General features: G+C 35.5%; 1 protein-coding gene and 1 non-coding gene across 7 annotated transcripts in view; one reads left to right on the top strand and one right to left on the bottom strand.

The window, feature by feature from the left end:
* The window catches only part of LOC112128253, a 259,399-nt gene that overhangs the window by 111,269 nt on the left and 130,018 nt on the right, over positions 1 to 18,112 (top strand). The window lies entirely within an intron of this gene.
* Positions 10,562 to 10,634, bottom strand: Trnay-aua. The gene has a single exon. It is a non-coding gene; the product is annotated as a tRNA-Tyr (tRNA).

Raw genomic sequence — 18,112 nt, forward strand, 5'->3', positions numbered from 1 at the left:
GTGTATAAATATCCTCCTAGTATTATTAAATCAGTTCGAATAAGATTGGATATGCAAAAATCGTTTGAAAAAAAGTTTTAAACACCCTTTTAAGCTCTTAAATACGAATTTTTATAGCAATAGAAAAGTAAACGTACACCTATGAATCCCCCCTACCTAGGGAAGTATCCATGGCCTGATTCTTTTTACGATAAACACATTACTACTTTCCCAAACACAATCATTCCACGCTATCCTCTTTTCTCACTCAACGCATCCGTTGTAAGCTCTTATCTGCAAAGCCATGTTAGCCTTTTAGAAGACTGGTAACGCATATGGAGAGTCAAAGTTAACGAAATCGAATGTGTTCAAGTTACTTCCCACCAAGAAAGGCACTATGCCCTCCATTACGAATGAATGACATACTGATACCGATTGTTGACATAGTACGACACTTGGGACTCACTCGCCTAAAACGAATAGAGTTGCATCGTCGTTACAAACACTTGCACAAACAACTCTTTACCTAACAACTTGATACAACTCGACCAACTATCTCATTTAACCCTTAACATTAAACTTACTTATTACAAAATACTCATTCGTCCGGTATGGACGAATTGAATATTCGGGGCACAACGAAACTTCCAAAATTCCAGTTAATCCAGTTTCCAGTTCTATAATCAAAAATCCTAAGAAAAAGCCTTATAGGTCCCTTCGACATCTCCAATAAACCATTCACACTGACTTCCATACTTCATTTGTTCATGACCTTTGTAAGAATATATCTGCAGAAATTCCCCAATACACTTTTCGTACAGCTAAACCCACTCGTCCAACAACTGTCCGCACAAACTCTACCTGGAAATCCTCCTCGGCTGAAGCAATGGCCTAAGGATTTGATTCAGTGATGTGTTTACATTGTGAGGGCGTCTCACCAGTTTTCTCCCGAGATAGTAATGTTATGCTATGAATTACCTAATTTACTTATTTTTACCAAAGTTGCAGGTTTAAACAATGATAATAATTTCAATTGATTAATCTTTTTATGAAAGTTTTGGTCGAAATAAAAAAGTTAGTGTCACGAGCGGGGTTCGAACCCACGACCTTCGGCTCAATACGCCGCTGCTCTAACCACTTGAGCTATCGTGACCTACTAAGTCGAGTAGCGGCGTATTGATCCGAAGGTCGTGGGTTCAAATCTCGCTCGTGACACTAACTTTTTCATTTCAACCAAAACGTTACATAAAAATGTGTGGTGTTTAGTGACCGTTAGCCAATGATTATTCGGAGATCGTGAGATGCGGTCTGGTGTCATCTTCAAGGCTCAAAGTGGTTGTTTTCCACGTAGATGTGTCATTCTTGTGTGTCGTGTTGAGAGTGCCTTACACAAATGATTAATCAATTGAAAGAAGTAATTTCGTCAATAGTTACTTAAATAAGTAAATATAATGGAAATAATAATAATAATAATTTAAAAAATCCGAATATACAATATACAAATGTTTGGGGAAACCAAAAAAACAACAATTTTTATTCTTAAACATTTCGCCTTTTTGATGGATTTTTTTGTCGAAAATCTCAAAAGTGGTGACTATTTTGAAACAACAGTACTGATCTACAGGATGTTTTGCAGGGGTTTAGATGCCCATAAATCACGAGTAATGGCTTAAACCTTGCCTCCGTGAATAAATTATAACAGGAGGTAAAACATAAAACTTTTGAGGAGGCTTTTTGTTGATTTCATCCTTGGGTTTTATAAGAACATACCGTCTAAACCTTTTTGATACACTCGAAAAAAAGGGATATTCATCTTTCAAATAATTGGTATATCGTGGGCTTTGGATAAAATACAAAAGAGTAATGAATGTTTATGTGGAGCATATGACTTCGGCGAAAAAACTACCCTGCTATCCAGCTCAAAAATGTTTATTTGATTACTACAAAAATTCGTATTTAAAGGCTTTTAAAGGATACTTAAAACAAATCTAATTTTTTTAAAACAAATTTTTGGGTCTACTTTACTGGACGTGTTTTTTCGTTTTTGATACAATCCTGTATATTATATTTTTGACTTCTTCTATTGACAAGATCGCGTAGACAAGTATCTAATATTTTTCGACCTAATATCACCAAAATGTTTAATTAAAATCGTTGATTCAACGTTTATAGTTTCTCCTTGTAAGAAATAGAGATCTTCTGCCAAATAAAGGTTTTTTGAAAAGAAGTTGGTTTTGTAACAAGACCATGAATTATATTCAATTCAGATCATTGTGAAACCATTGTGTCAGTTGATCTTGGCCTGGTTTTCCCTGAGCTTTTGATAAATAGCGCTCCTTCGTCTCTTTTCTTTCACGAGTTTTCACCATTCCTCGAGTTAAATGTAACAAAAGTACTTAAGTCCCCGGCCTCTAATGCTCGCTCCTCGCCGGCTCGTTATTCAAATGAACAACTTCCTCATGAGAAATGCCCTGTTATATGCGTTCGTGTTGATTTATATTTCACGGGGAGGAAAACTGGGGCGTCTGATATTATCATTGTCACGCCTCTTTTTCGGACCTTGTTGGGAAGTTTTAACGAAACTGGACTTCAAAGTAGCATTTATCCACATCCAGGTTAGTGATAATTCAATTTCGTGCGTTTCCAATTACTTTACACGGAAATAATTGTTTAAAAAAAATATCTTAGGCAGTTATTTTATTGAGTGAACTTGAGGAACAAGTGACCAAGTCAATCGTTTGAAGTGATCCATCACATTCAAGTTCTTTGTTGCTTAGTATACCCTGACAGGCAAAAAATTCCACCCATTTTATAACTTGAGTTGTATATATTTTTATATATTAATCAAAGTTTCACTTTTTTAACGTTTTTTTTAAGTCTTGGTACTAAAAAAAGTAAAAAAAAAGTAAACTGCTAAGGAAAATGAAAAAAAAAGATGGGGAGATAAAATTTGTTTTAATTTAATTAACATTTCAATATCGCGTATTTCCTCCTCTTGCCTTAATTAGATCTCAAAGACGCCTCGCCATACATTCTGCCAGTCTGGAAATTAGCCCATTCTTCACGAAGAGTCCTTTCAAGATCGTGGAGTGTATCAGGAATTGATGGACATGCTCTTATTCGTCTTTGAGGTTATCCCATCAACGATCGGGTTCAAGTCTGGAGAACGGGCTGGCCATGGTAAGACCCTGATGTTATGTTGTTGAACGTAAGTTTGTACTATGCGAGCAACATGTGGACGGGCATTATCGCGCATTAGAATAGGATTGTCGCTGATTTTATCGAGGATAGACAACGCATAATATTCCAAAATTTCATCCACATGGGGAGTGGACGTCAAAGACCCTTCACGAACAGCAACCAACTCTGTGCGACTCTCCATTGAAATTCCCGCCCACACCATCACTGGGCTACGTTGGCTCTGGGAAAGATTACAAGCTTCGTACCTTTCATTTCGCCTTCTCCACACTCTTACACGCCCATCTAGAGATAGTAGAGCAAATCTACACTCATCTGTAAAAAGTACAGCAGATCAATCGTCCTAAGACCAAGAGCAACTGCGACCCGTGCAACTCCGTTTGTTCTGGTCAATTCTGGTACTCTTACGGGACGAAAAGCCATGATTTAATATTCTTCGAGCAGTGCGTTCAGAAATTTGGACACCTCGAAATTCCTGGAGCTGATGAATCGCTTGAACAACGCAAAATTCTCAAAATCAAAAAACGGACATTCTGTGGTTCTGTTACCCTAGGGTGTTCAGAACCGGGCCTTCTATGGTAGGACCCAGTTTCTCGAAAACGTCTAACGGCGATTCGCAGAGTTTTTTTTTATGGAACTCCGATGGCAATAGCCTCATACCTGATGTAACGTCCATCATCAAGAAGTGCCACATCACGCGCAACATCCTTAACATCTTCAGCACTAAGTGGCATTAAGTTTAAAAATTGAAATAAAAAAAAAAGATGAAAACTAAACAGTTTATTGCTTCAGAATTCAAATGAGACTGAATATTAAAATTCCATAAAAAGTAAACATTAAAAAATCCTTTATCCTTGTTTTTGATTAAGGATTAAGTGAACCTTGTTACTGTAAAATTAAAGGCTTAATCTCTAATTGTTATTTCAAATTTGAAACATAGCAGAAACAAACATTTGTTTGTAAAAACAATGAGACAAATTAAGGGCAGAATTTTCTTTTATCGAGAAAAAAGTCAATTAGGAGGAATTTTTTGCCTGTCAGTATATACTAAATATACTGCAAATAAAAGGTAATACTCTTAAGAAATATCTGTAGGATTTTTTCCCCATATAACAACCTCACAAAAGGTGTCAAGTCTGAGAATGCGTGAAGTCCAAATAGGGACGGGCCACGGGGAACCCGAAAAAAGCGACGATGGAGACAAATCGGGACCCGGGTTTAGGAAAGGGTTTAATGATTCTACAAATATATCTGGCGTGGGATCGAGTAGAGAAAAGAGAGAGACGGTGAGCCGAGGTGAATGTTTATTTGGGAGCCGACCAAGAATAAGTGGACGTTTGATTGAGATTGCGAGCCAGATATAAATCAGCAGGGGAGAAGGTGGAAATAAAAAAATGCGAAGAGTTCTTGAGAGACTCGCCAAGGGGAAGGTTAAAAGGGTACTTACACCGGGACGACACAATTCAAAACATCAACCCGTGTGACATTTAAGCTCAGACCGGACTCATCAAGCCCGCGGAATTTTTTCTCTCTCACGTTTTCGGCACGAAAGGTCAGAATTAAGAAGGGGGTTGTTATTCCGATGTTCCCATTATTCGTCAGGTTTTAAATATTTGTGGAAATCAAGAAACCGACAAGTCTCTTTTATCTGAGCACTTATCTTCTAAAGAGACCTTTCATCTCCATTATTTGGTACTCCATAAAATTATTGGTCTTTTGAATCTTTTACATTTTTCAAAAGCTCTTGCATTTGTACAGAAAATAATTAATTCTCAGCCCAAACATTTCTTTGGAATTGAATATAGAAATGCTATCGTTCATCGATAATTAATACCAAGTAAGCTTTTTCTCTTTAATTTGTCTCAACGATTGACTAGATTTGTACTAACCTACTGTGAAAATTTCATTAAAATCCGCCTACGGGTTGTAAAAGTCATATAGCGCTGAATTTCGTGATGTTGTGTTCTTAAATCTACTAAAAACGTAAATTCAAAGATCAATATTAGAAAATATTATTAATAAATATCAGTATAGCACAGTCATTTTGATACATATTTTTAAATTTCCGTGATTGTAGTGAACAGAGGGAAAAGTAGAGAAGTATAATAGATAAATAGCATTAACAAATCCGCATTGTGCTGAAATTAATCCATTATATGATATACAAATGTTTTCTTTGTCGTACCTTTAAAATTTTACAACACTTATGCAAGTCAGATGCGACACGGCACCATCTTAAGTAGTTGGTCGGTACGTTTCCATGTCAACCTCGTCTTTGTAATAAGGACTCACGTTAAGTGGAGAAAAGGTCCACGAGATCTAACTTTGCGCGGTCAAATAAACGTTTAATTAAAATTAATCAATCAATAAATCTTCCTCTCTTTTTTTTTTTCTATCGAGGAAACTGAATATTATCTTTTATCTCTCGGACACTGCCAATTTTCGCATTGATAGTTTCCTGTCAAATAATTTGTTGAAAGTTTATGAAAAAAATTTTTATAACTTGCAAGTACTTTTATATTTGTCTGTCTGCCTCAGTCTCAATATCTTTTCCTCCATTTTTATCTCTCTGTCAGAGGAGCTGATTACGACCTTTCATCTCTGGAGGTCCATCAGGTCTCACATTTCTACTCTCGAATCAGACTCCGCGAAAAGTTTTTTAAAATTTGCATTTTTTTTCGACACTTGTAATAGTGAGTTCTCTATTCGCTTGTTTTTTTCTGCTTTATGTTGAAAATCAAGGAGATTTTAAAAATCTTTTCTTGTTTGTTCAGTTTTACTCTTTGTTGATTAGTTATGGAAAATTGTTTGGTCGATGTTCGTTGGGTTTTGTCGTATTTACGATAAAAGAAAAATGAAAGCAGGAAGGACATTTGAACTGAAATTGAATATGAATAAATTAAGAGGCTAATACCGGCCAGGGTCGGAGAAATGGAGCCATTGGGCAAAGCGACCCCTTTCTACAATGGTTCGTACAAGTTCTACTATTAATCCTCGGACCCCCATTTCGTGCAATGGTCACCGGGCTGAGAACGACCCATTAGGTATGACAAAGTTTGAATTGCCCCCTGGCCCTCCTAGGCCACAACAATAAGCCTGCCTTCATACGCAGGTAACGACGGTGCAACCTTAGTGCAGCGCTTTACCAAGTTATAATGACCCTTAGATTTTATAATCAATAGGGGCCTGTTTCTAATTACGAGGGATGATGCTCGCTGGTTAAATGTAATTAGCGTTAATGAACATCCATTTGGTCCAGTCGGTTTTAAACATTTCCTTTTCCTCTTGGACGAAGAAAGTTAACGTTTCAGTAATTAGGAAGCGGCCATACACTTCCCTGCTCGCCAAACCATCCTGTTTGTTCAACGGCGTGAACAATAATTGCATAATGAGTAGACGGTACCGATTTATCTTCTGTTCGAACTTTTGAAACTGTTGTTTAATTAGGTATACATTTTATTTTCGATTATAAACTTTAGTAAACAAGGAAGTTACAGTCATGGGTTTGACACTGTAATTACGAAAAAAGAGGGGGCGAGGGAGGGGGAGAGTGAGTGGGAGAGGGAGAGGGAGAGGGAGAGAGAGAGNATAGAGAGATAGAGAGATAGAGAGATAGAGAGATAGAGAGATATAGAGATAGAGAGATATAGAGATAGAGAGATAGAGAGATAGAGAGATAGAGAGATAGAGGAGATAGAGAGATAGAGAGAGAGAGAGAGAGAGAGAGAGAGAGAGAGAGAGAGAGAGAGAGAGAGAGAGAGAGTGAGAGAGAGGAGAGAGAGAGTACACGGTTTTTAAGACTGCACACATCGTCGTGTACGGTTATTGTACAAGAACGATAAAAACTGTAATTCGGAAACGCCCACGTTTCTTAAGAGCATATTTTTCAGAATCAATTAAGATGCTTGATCTGATAATGGTTCGTGGCTAATTCGCCCACACGATTTTATGCAGTAGAGGACCGTTCAAAATCGTACATACACACTGTGCGGTCGTAGGTCGATTGTGCTAAATTGTCTTGCGCTGAGGTGGGTGAGTAGGAAAAAAGAAGTCCATTAGTAATTTTTAGCTTTCGCCGAGTACGAATTTTACAGAATTAAGTTCAATTATGTTTCTGTACTCTTGGATTATTACCCCAGAGGATTTTATTACTCGATAAATTTCCAGGACACGCACAGATCGTCGATTTCTTATATACGCTACGGGAAAGATTTACACCCAGTGCCCAGTGGCGCAGGTAATTTGGTGAAGGGGGTTTATTGATGGCCGGCTAATAACGGCTCACTCTTTTATCTTCCAATGCGAAGATTTCTGATCATTTTTCCGGTGCCGACATATTTTATGCCGTCTGAAAAGGAATGCCGTAGCCAGATTACTCGCGTGTTTCTATCCAGTTAAACATACGGCGAGAGGAAATAAAGAGAGAAAGGGTCATCCAGCATTTGCCCGTAGAGGGATACCCCTATTTTACCAATCGCGTGGTCTGCCCTGTTATATACATAAAATCAGAAGATATCCTATAAATTCACACGTAAAACTGACAAGGGAACCTACCTAGACAAAAGTAAATGATCCATTTTATGTTTAGTTGTCTAATTAAACCTAATTACTTATTTTTATTATTTATTCTTTTTATGTAAGGTTTTGGTTGAAATGAAAAAGTTAGTGTCACGAGCGGGATTTGAACCCTCGACCTTCGGCTCAATACGCCGCTGCTCTAACTACTTGAGCTATCGTGCCTTTCATTGTGACTTTTTCATCTCAACCAATACCTTACATAAAAAGAATAATTAATTTAAAAAAATAAATAATAATATTTTTGGTTATGTAATGAAATATAGCAAAAAAGTCAATTTATATGGGGAGAAAACCATTTACAATATCTATTGAAACGTCCATATCCCCTGGGATGGAGGCCATTCTGTCCTGGCATCCTCCGTGCCCCAAAAGTGGATATTAAATTATTGATGTGAAAAGCCCAAAATCAATTTTTTTTGGAAAAACTGGGTTTAAAGCTTTTAACGTTTTCCCCAAAATTCAGTGGTGGATAAAATTTCCCATTGAATAGGCCTTTATAATTCTCCGAACATGTGCTTATCTTCGTGAAGTGGTTTTGTTTATTTTTCCTTGTATATTTCACTTTTTTATTGTATCTTGCTTTATTTAAAATTGCAGGTTTTATTTTTCATTTAAACATTTGGTAAACCAATTAGCATGAATTGTATGATGTTAAGAATAAAAAATCCGTTTCAGAAGGAAAAAATTTAAAGCAGTATAGAAAAGGGAGGTCAAATAACAAGTGCTAATGTGCTAAAGATAGTACCTTACCCTTAACAGCCTGTTGATGCCATACTAGCCTGAAGATACACTGTCTTTCTAGTTAGTTTTTTCTGTTAGAATCTGTCAGGCATCTTACCATATTCAGAAGTCTGTACGCCATTTTACCAAAACGTCTTTTTTGTTCGTTCGGCAAAATGTGGCCCACCGCTTTCAATTTTTTACACTGTAGAAACTTATTAAAGTGCAAAATACCTCAACGAACCTTTTATAAGTTTGGTTGCTTGTTGTACTATTACAAAAAGGACCCGATTGACAGAGAACGCTCAGACCAACTACTTAAGATGGTGAAATGTCTTGTCGCGCCTGACATCTTTTTTAAATTTTGTAAAAATTAAATGCGCGACGGAGAAAACATTCGTGGAGTTTCAGATAATGGAAGAACTTCAGTTCAACGCGGAGTTGGTCGTCCTGTGTATCGATCATATTTCCCAATTTCTCCCAATTTTCGCTACCACTACAGAAATTTAAAAATTTGTTTGAATTTAACTGTTCGGTAGTAATATTTGTTAATAATAATATTAATATAGCCTGAAAGATATGTGACTGAATTTTTTCACTAGATTTAAGAACACATCATCACGAAATTCAGCACTATATGACTTTACCAACCCATGGGCCGATTTTAACGAAATTTTCAGAGTAGGTTAGACCTAATCCTGACCTGAAAATCCCAGAACCTATTTAATGAGATATTGAAGGATTTCTTTTCGTGTTCTGACATCTTTGATGGATAACGATTTCTCTATTTGATTCTTGACTGATTGACGCTTTTCGGCTTCTCATCATCTTCAGTGGGTTTCTGTTGCCAAAATAACACATAGATCAATTATTGAAGATAGCAGGATGTAGAAAAAAAGCGTTTGACAGGCCAAAACAATTGGAATAGGCCGATCAAAATAATAGGAAACGACCAAACTACATTTTAACCCAATTATTACCACGAAATAGTTTCAGTTACAATTTTGTATGTGATTTTTATAATGAATTACAAATTTTGATTGGCCCAATGCGGATTGAGTTTATATCAGGATGTTACATTTTCAAATAGAACATTTTGTCTAGGGGATTTATGTTGCAAATCAATCTCAAAAAGGGCATGCAATGTCCGAACAACCGGAATAGCTGGACCGTACATTCTTCAATCCTTTTAAATAAAACACGGACGACAAATCATCGTCCAAACGCTGCTGCATTTTATGGCATAGGTTCTGCGTCCACGAGGGTCATTTAGAGAACTGACAACTCTCTCCGTTTACTTTTTTTATTCAAAACAAGAGCCAAATTGGCGAGCCTAGTGGAAATACGTAAGCCGGGTTCGCCGTCCACTAATCGCGTGTTTAAAATTGCTTTCGGTGAGCAAGAGCGCATTTTACGACCTCCTAAACCGAGAAGTGCACTCTGCTACGCTTACGAGCCACGTCGTCTATATGGGCGAGTTATCAGGAGATAATGAGACGGAAAGGATTTCTATTTATACACCCTGAACCAGTTGGCCTGTATGATTGCGACAATAAATTTATTTTATATTTTGAATTCCTTTCCGTGGCAGGGTTTAAGTTAGCAATCCAAATGCGAATACACCGACTTAACCTGGAAAAGTGTGAACTGCTGGCAAATGTTTTTCTATGGATCCTAGCAAGATTTTCCAAATTACATTAAATCATTCACCTATTACTTTAGTCACACCAAATAAATCAAGATTAAAAGCTACTTGTAGTTTAAAGACAATTAAAAATTTAACAAAAAATAGAACGATATGAAAGTGTAATTTGGACAAATTCACTGATTATCAGATGTTTTTCACACACAGAGGAAAGTGCTGAGATTTTTTATGACTGGTCTTCCATTTATAATCTGCAGTTTATGACTCGTTTAAAACTATCGCTCAAAATCTTCAGCTTATTAAGTAATTATTAAAAAATACTGTAATTAACCTGTCCGGGCATGAAGGATAATATTATTAAATTCACTATTTTTCGTGGTCCTCTTGACCAATTAATATCATTCAATTAATTAAGGTTTTAAGTCGAGATAAAAAAGTCAGTGTCATGAGCGGGATTCGAACCCACGACCTTCGACTTTATACGCCGCTACTCTACCACTTGAGCTATCGTGACTTCGATCCCCTCGGGCACTAACTTCCCATCTCAACCGCACATTTTGAATTTTCCCTCCTTTTTGCCATTTTTGAAATGTCGTGTAATCAATCTATTTGATACTCGGCGACAAGTGAAATGGCCACGGAGAGCTTTAGTGAACTGTACTTCATTTTAATTCATTAAATTCACTATTTTTCGTGGTTCGCTTGACCAATTAATATCATTCAATTTGAGTCAAGCGGACCATGAAAAATAGTGAATTTAGTTAATTAAAATGAAATATACTTCACTAAAGCTCTCCGTGGCCATTTCACTTGTCGCCGAGAATCAAATAGATTACACGACATTTGATAAATGGCAAAAAGGAGGGAAAATTCAAAAGGTGGGGTTGAGATAGGAAGTTGGGGTCCGAGTGGATGGAAGTCACGATAGCTCAAGTGGTAGAGTAGCGGCGCATTAAGCCGAAGTTCGTGGGTTCGAATCCCGCTCGTGACACTGACTTTTTTATCTCAACTTAAAACCTTAATTAATTGAATGATAATATTATTGTTCATCTTGATTCTTCTTACGTTCAGATTTAGTTGACAAAATATAATAAATAAAAAAACATGTTTATTCTTATAAAATCCAAGGTTAAATAGTTTAGTTTTAATAGAAAAATATGGCAATTTTAAGGCGCGGAGGGTCTCAAGCGGTTCATGAGGTTGCATGTACACAAGAGCAACAATGTTTGTCGTCCCACCAACTAAATTAAGCCTTGCTTTGAAGTAGAAAAAACATACCAACCTAATTGACTAATTGACTTGATTGGAGTTTTTGTTTAATTAGAAGATGGATTTCGGCTTCAATAGTTTAGGATAGATAGGAAAAATGTATTTTCCTGAGATTTATGCGACAAATGAAATTAATGCGATTGTCGCAACTTTTCCCGCGTCTTCAATTCTTCATCGTAGTGGAAAAAATACCATATTTTAAACCAATGATTAAGCTTTTACGCCATGCGTTTTTTTAAAAATTGTAATTAAATATTTTAACATTTTATGAACCTTAGTAATTTTGGCCCATACATTCTGCTTTTATTCAAAAACTTATTGTTAGATTTTGTTAAAAAATTTCGTAAATAAAGGTTTCCTTTTTAACATAAACTATTTTCATATATAGATTTATTTTGGTTAAAAAAATGTTGGCAATTTAAGGCGCCGGGCGGCAAAATTGGCTAGTGGGTTGGCTGCATGTACTCAAGTGCAGTAATGTTTGTCGCCCCACCAACTAAATTAAACCTTCCTTTTGTAGAAAACCCGCTCCAGTATAATATATTAATGGAGCTTGTCTAATATCCAGAAGATATATTTTGGATTACAGAGCAAATGTTGAAAAAATGAATTATTTCATTTATTACAGAGTTTCACGGACAAATTCAGTTGATTGCACGTACTCAAACACAACAAATTTTGCCTTCCCACCAACCAAAACGACTCATTGATTTGTGGCGAAACAAAATCACTTAAATTGAATTTATTTATGTAGGAATTTAGATATAAAAAATAGGCCTAAATAGCTTAGGATCGAAGAAAACTTCAATGGATTTGGGGTTTGCACGACTCCTTGTTCAACAAATTTTGCCGCCCACCAATTAAACCAAAACGACTCATTGATTTTTGGTGAAACAAAATCACTTAAATTTAATTTACTTATACAGGAATTTAGAAAAAAGAAAACCTTAGGCTTAAATAGTTTTGAATAGAAGGGAAACTATAATGGATGGTGAGGTTGCAGGTTCTCGAGTGCAACGAATTTCGCCGCCCACCAATTAAACCAAAACGACTCATTGATTTGTGGTGAAAACAAATCACTTAAATTTAATATACTTACACAGGAATTTAGACACAAGAAAGATAGGCTTAAATAGTTTAGGATCGAAGAAAAATTTTAATGGATTTTGGGGTTGCACGACCCCAAGTGCAACAAATTTGGCCGCCCACCAATTAAAACCAAAACGACTCATTGATTTGTGGTGAAACAAAATCTCTTATGTAAATTTTATTTACTTATACAGGAATTTAGATAGAAGAAAGACTTAGGCTTAAATAGTTTAGGATAGGAAGGAAACATCAATGGATGATGAGGTTGCACGTTCTCGAGTGCAACAATTTTCGCCGCATCACAAACCGTGCTTCGTCATGGAGGCATTTCCAACTTAATTCACTAATGCTTGTTAAAATAGCCGTTTTTAATATATTCGTCATAATTTATATATAGCACCTTTAGTTTAACAAAGGGTTGACCAGGGGTGAATTGCATTGAAGGTGAAGAACGAAAGCAATAAGCCCACGTCATGCCTGGTCAAATTACAGGATGTATTTCATCCTAGGCGTATCTGGATATTGTTATAAAGTGTTCACGGAGGTGAATGCGGCTAAGTCCCTCTCCTCCTCCACAAATAACACTTATCTCCGAGCCCTAGAGGTCTCGTTTGTCTATAATTTACTTTCTGAGATAGCGACTCCCCTTCCTGCCCGGTAAGGAGATAGATACTGACCATGGCCGAGGCTCACACATCTCCACCCCAAGATCCGGATTTATTGCAAATTATCATTGCTACCACTCTCTGGCCGAGCTATCTCCTGCGTTATTGACTTTAACGACTTTTACAAAGGTCACTTTCTCGATTGGAAACAATGATAGATGATTTGCGCAAGTTGAGCAAAGGACTTTTAATTATCAGGTTTGAATTGCCTTCTCGGTCAGCAATTGTTTAATTTCTGGATTGATCCATACCTCTCCAGACGTCAATTTTGATCGAATTAATTTTACAATTTAATATTTCCCCTTAACTCCAATAAGGACCTAATCAAAATATGGATATGATTGATGCCAGTAGTGACGTATGACAAGAAAGTTTTGCTCCACTTGATTAAGGTTTAAATAAGTTCAGTTTAACACTTTACCCGTTAAAGATAACTTTCTGAAACTAATGTAGATAAATTGATGTAATGATTAACGTTATTATTTAGATTTTATAATAGTTTCACCATATTCAAATAACGTTAAAATAAGTCGAATGTTAAGCACGTTTTAAAGTTTTTATTATTGAAAATTAATTATATAACGAAACACTTATCGTATTTAGTAAAGACTAAATAAAGCGTACTCAGCAGTACACTTTCATATTTTAGTTAGAGGTTTAGCTAACTGAAGGATACCACTCGTCATTATTTATTGATTGACTAAGAAATGTTCTCCTAATGTTAAGTAGACTTGAAATATTTTTTCAGTTCGTTTAGGGTTTTTCTTATTCATACAATATTTTCTTTTTGAAAATAAAAGTTTATGTTTGATATTACTGATTGATGCTATTGCTCCTTTTTTTTCAAGTATTGCCACATTAAGTTCATTAGAGTTTAAATAATTTCTGTTTTTTAAATTCTTAGTCCGGAAATAATCAGTTTTTAAAAAAAATATGGTTTGCTCATTAATGCACTAACTGGTGCTGTTAATCACTTTTTCAAGAAATATCACTTAGGTTCTTTAGAGTGTCAATAATTTCAACTCGATTAGGTATATTGTAGCTATACAATATTCAGTAAAAAAAATCTGTGCTGACTGTTATTGCTGATTGATGCCATTGGTCACTTTTTTCAAGTATTGTCACATACATTTCATTAGAGTTTAAATAATTTTAGTTTTTTAGGTTCTTAGCCCTGAAATAATCAGTTTTTTTTTTAAATATGGTTTGCTCTTTAATGCACTAACTGATACTATTAGTCACTTTTTCTAGAAATACCATTTAAGTTCTTTAGAGTGTCAATAATATCAACTCGATTAGGTTTTTTGTAGCTATACAATATTCAATTTAAAGTTATTCAGATATCGCGAGATGCGGTCGGGTGTGATGTAGGTTTCAGAAAAACATTTTCTTTATCGTGCCAACGTTTCGATCTTTTATTGAGATCATCTTCAGGGCTTATTACAATACCCCCACACGTGTATATTACAATACACGACACGCAAGGATGGCACAATTACACAGAAGACAAACACTTTGAGTGAGTAGAAATACATTGTTTGAATACAAAATATATTTTGCATTGTATAAATTCACTTTTCCACATCCTAAATGTAATTGTTAANAACCTCAAACTTGGTCAGGTTGCACATAAAATTTTTGCTTGCAAAAAGTTTCTTCTTATTGCCAGATTTAATTAAACAAATCCCGAAAATAAAGGCTTTACTTTTTATCGTAAAATATTTGGCTTAAATAGGTTTTTAAAATAAAAAATATAAAAAATTTAGCGCGCTGTGCGACAAAAATTGTTGGTGATGTTGCACATACTCAAAAGGAACAATTTTTGCCGCCCCATCAACAAAATGGTTTGTCATTGAGAAACACACTACATTTTAATTTACAAATGAAGTATAATATAAAACACATTTAAGTTTAATTAGTTATGGATAGATTTGAAAAATGTAATTTTACAGAGGTTCATGTCACAAATGGAATTGATGGTACGTATTCAAGCCCAACAAATTTCGCTGCTCCACCAACTTCTAAATAGTTTATTAATTATATTTAATTAGGTGTAAATAGTTTTGTATTGATATAACATAATGGAAAGTTTAAGGTTTGATGAACCTCAAACTTGGTCAGGTTGCACGTGAAATTTTTGCTTGCAAAAAGTTTCTTCTTATTGCCAGATTTAATTAAACGAATCCCGAAAATAAAGGCTTTACTTTTTATCGTAAAATATTTAGCTTAAATAGGTTTTAAAAATAAAAAATATAAAAAATTTAGCGCGCTTTGCGACAAAAATTGTTGGTGATGTTACACTTACTCAAAAGTAACAATTTTTGCCGCCCCATCAACCAAATGGTTTGTCATTGAGAAACTCACTCCAATTTAATTTACAAATGAAGTATAATATAAAACACATTTAAGTTTAATTAGTTATGGATAGATTTGAAAAATGTAATTTTACAGAGGTTCATGTCACAAATGGAAATAGTCTATTAATTCGATTTATCGGTATAAATAGTTTTGTATTGATTTAACATAATGGAAAGTTTTTGGTTTCATGAACCTCAAACAGGTTGCACGTGAAATTTATGCTGTATCAACATGAGTCGAGGAGCAAAACTACTCCAATTATGTTTTAGATATATGTTTTTAGTAATTTTTTCGATTTGTTAATAATTATTTTAAAAAAATTAATATATTATTTTAGACATAAATATAATGGAAAATTTAATTGGTGGGTTTATCAAGTGCAGGAATTTTTGCATGACTACTGACTGAACAGCTTCGTCTAATTTGTTGAATTTGTGGTCTCATTTTCACCGCTTAGATTTCATTAGCGTTAATGAATTACAATTTAGGTTAATGAAAGTTCGCCTGCATTTTCCATGATAACTAATTAATTATATTATTATAAAGAATGCACTTTCATTACCACTCATTACTCTTCTAAAAAATGATGGTTTCATCTGTGCGTTTTGCTAGGGAAAAGTGGAACTTATGAGATTTCTCTAGGTTTAGATTCAAAGTTTAGACTCAGAAAGGAAAATCTGCAAGAACCTTGTTGCTTTTCAAACTTTTTTCTTTTGATGATAGTTAGAAAATAGGAAAAAAATTATGATATAGTTATAAAACTCTAAAATAAACCTTTCTTCTGAAAAATTGGCCTACAACTCTAGGAGGAAACTGGAACAAATTGATAAAGCTATGATTTGTAGGTCTAGAAACCTCATTCGTTATCCTCAAATATGGAATTATGCCAAGAGGAAGCCGGAGTTTCTGAACTGTAACCCATTGATCTAACGTTACAGTGTCCTTTATATAGTAAAAATCTCAGAGCTAATTTTTTGTTAGGTGTATTTGTAATTGTTATTAATTGATCAACAGCACTGTCTATTTTGGCTGTTCGCACTAAGCGTACGATTTTTAACTATTAACACATGGCTTGAACATATGTTTTTTAAAGGCTTAAAGAGGAAACGCGGCTGGAGATGAACAAGCGAGTATTGGCGGATCCAAGATGTTTATTGTGAAGTTCGTGAAACTTCTGATTATTTTAACATGTGCGAATATCGATAAAACTACTTTGACAATATAAAGTTTCACATTATTTTGTTCTGGACGCTACTTTCTTAGACATCATTCCGTACAGCGAAACTTTGTAACGAAATAACGTCAGTTGGGCGTTTTTCTCTGCGAATCTCGCGATTGCGAGAGGGTAGGAAATACGATCCGACTGAGCGATAAATACACATTATTTTGAAACCAGGGACAGGCGGATACACGTGTGCGACATGACATTATCTCGGTCTGCCTGATGGTTGGGGGTTGGATACCGGCGAGATACCATTTAAATAAACATTCCGCATTGTTTGGCCAATTTACAAGGCGCCGTACGATTTTCAAGTCCGATGCCGTGGAAACAACAGTAGTCGAATGTTAATAAGCCGTGCAAGAAACTCAACTGAATCAATTTGGAGACAGTTTATACACAAAACAATATCTATTTTAAGTTAAAGTTAGAGGATGTTATTATTTTTGAGTAAATATGCCCTTCTTACCGTAGTCTCTAAAACTCTAAGGATTCGATCATATTATGCAAGATAAATAAAGGGAGAAAAAAGTGGATCACATCAATTTTCTGAAAGGCAAATTAACAGACATCGCACTTGACAAACTGTGCGCACTCGGCTTTGGTTAAGGGAGATGAGCAGTTGGCACCTTCCTGGATTTACCCAAAGCTTTTGACCATTTCGTACTCGAACTGCTCAAATGGTTTATCTCATATCTCCAGGAAAGACAGTCTACAGTGTATGCCATCTCACAGACCCCAACACACACACACACATCCCTCACCGACCCCCATATCTCACATGTGCAAACACTATTTCTCTTAATAGTACATAAATATGGAGAATATGGTTAGACATATGTACTAATATCATTATTGTTGTCAATTATTCCTTGTGTTGCTTATGTACAGTACTTTGGTCGATTAGGATGGGTCGTGGTGTGTATTCCTTGCTGGTGTTACCTTTCAGATTTGTTTAAACATGACGCCATTATCAATGTTTATCAAATCGTGGACAAAACGCGAATTACAGAAAAAACCAAGAGGGAATAGGAAGATTAGAACGATAGGTAGACCATCTAGACAACCGAGCTGCAGGTGGATTGCCTCTGAACTGGAAGCAATACCTCACCAGTATAAATGGAGATTATTTGGAGGTCGTGAGATGCGGTCTGGAGTGACCCAATAAATACCTGGGACGTAGGTTTTAGAAAAACATTTTCTTTATCGTGCCAACGTTTCGATCTTTATTGAGATCATCTTCAGGGCTGTTTGTTTTCCATGTAGATATGTCATTCTTGTCTGATATGTTGAGAGTGCCCGATAGATTTCTCTTAATATTTCATGAAGATGGAGAATACGGTTGGACATACTTGCTGGTGTAATTCTTAATGTTAATTATTACTGGCATTG

Source organism: Cimex lectularius, unplaced genomic scaffold (assembly GCF_000648675.2).
Source record: "Cimex lectularius strain Harlan isolate CLEC.00 unplaced genomic scaffold, Clec_2.1 scaffold251, whole genome shotgun sequence".
NCBI classification, from domain to species: Eukaryota; Metazoa; Arthropoda; class Insecta; order Hemiptera; family Cimicidae; genus Cimex; species Cimex lectularius.